Below are 1,994 nucleotides of genomic sequence, written 5' to 3' on the forward strand. Positions count from 1 at the left end.
GTGTGTGTGTGTGTGTGTGTGTGTGTGTGTGTGTGTGTGATGTGTATGGGTGAGGGTGTATGACAGCCTACCTGTGGCAATTGAAAGTAAAGTTTGTGGAAGTTAATTTAGTTCCACCTTCATATGGGTTTCAAGGAACAGACCCAGGTTAGTAGGCTTGACTCACAAGGATTTACCCACTCAGCCATATCACAGTACATCTGAGTAAAATGATTCACTTTTTCCCCTCTGTGGTGCTGGAGACTGAACCAGGCTCTCCTGGATGTTAGGCAAGCACTCTGCCTCTGAGCTACATCCCTAGCCCTAGTTTTACTTTCTATTTTGAGACAGTATCTTAGTAAGTACCCAGGCCGGCTTTAAATTTTGTCTGGAGCCCAGGATAGACTCAAACTCCTTCATTCTCCCATATAGCTGGGATAGCAAGGCTGTGACACCAGGTCTGAAATCAGTTTCAATTTTGACATGGAATGATTGAAGTTTCATGGGAAGTTCAAGAGAGGTCTAGAAACCAAGTGTCAATGTGATGTCAAATAAATAGAGTTTAAAGTCATAGGCCCTGGTGAGGGTTTCCCAGGGAGAGGAAGAATTCCCAGGAAAGCCAGTACACAAACGTGAATAGGGAAGAGCCAGCAGCTGACTAAGAGAGGCCAGAGGAATGAGTTATTGAGGACAAAGAAGAGGGGAAAGTTCTAAATAAGAACCTGAGTGATTTGGGGCCATGAAGAATCCCTGTTGAACAGAAGTGGGTGGTCAGAGTTGAATGAAAGAGCCTTGGAATAAAGGAGGACAGAAGGTAGTTTGGTCTTCTTGGAGGAGACTAAGGAGGTAGAAGTGTGATTTGGATTTTCCTGGGAGGATGAATGGCAGAGAAGCCAGGTCAGATGTTAAGAGGCTCTATGAACAGGCCTGAAGCACCAGGGTTGGGAACGCAGTGAGACTGTCATGACTGGACTACAGACCCACAAACTAAAGAGTCCATTCCTCATCAGTGGCACATGCTGGAGCGATAGGCAGGGCACTTGAGAATATTCAACCTAGATAGGATCAGAAAAAGCAGTGTGTCTCCCTCACACACCTAGAGGATGTTACTGGTAAGGACAGAGTGAGTTGAGTCACCAACATAACCTCACTAGCAGTTAAGGGCTGAACCAGATGGAGGGATAGCACAGTCAAACCAGTGGAGGCAAAGTGCCCTCCACTCTGGAACCCTAGGCTTCCTGGGTCTTACTGGCATCTGCCCAGAAGTGCAGTACTTTGGGAACAGTTCGGGTCCTCAGCTGCTGCCCACTTCCACTGTCTATTCCTTCCAGGGAGCAGGCACAGCATCCAGCATGGCAGGGAGGGCCTCTGCTGGTAGGGCATTCCCAACCTAGAACTCCTTATTACCAGGCCTCATAACTAAGCCTTGGGCCTTAGCTCTCACACACCAGTTGGCCAAGACCAGGAAGCCTGGGACACGGGAATTCTGGGTCACTGGCCTCCTTCAGTTTGAAGGAATGGAGCTTTGGCTCAATGAGCCTGGGCTTGAGCCTGGGACATTGCAGGACTAAGGACAGGTGAAAAGGTTGGAGGTTAGAGACTCAGAAAAAAATGTGACCAAACAGGACAGGGCTATAAAGACAGGGGCAGGGACTAGAATGTAGGCTAAGGGGCTGAACTTATGCATGTGAGAAAAGATGGCCCTTAGTTAAACTACCCATGCTCTTAGGCAATGTAAGAGGGGTGAGAAGGCTGGGTTTTGAAAAAAATTTGACACCTGTCATAGATAACCAATCTGTGAGTTCTCAGCCCAACAAGTTCTTTATTTCCTCCCATCCCTAGAGGGATGTAGCATTATCCATTCATTCTGTTTCCATGGGAGCGTGCCTAACAGCACACAAAGCCAAGACTCCTAGCATCTCTTCCTCAGCACTAGAGCAGAATCTTTTTTTTTTAATTTTTAATATTTTTATTACATATTTTCCTCAATTACATTTCCAAAGCTATCCCAAAAG

The sequence above is a fragment of the Mus caroli genome, chromosome 13, assembly GCF_900094665.2.
Source record: "Mus caroli chromosome 13, CAROLI_EIJ_v1.1, whole genome shotgun sequence".
NCBI lineage: Eukaryota > Metazoa > Chordata > Mammalia > Rodentia > Muridae > Mus > Mus caroli.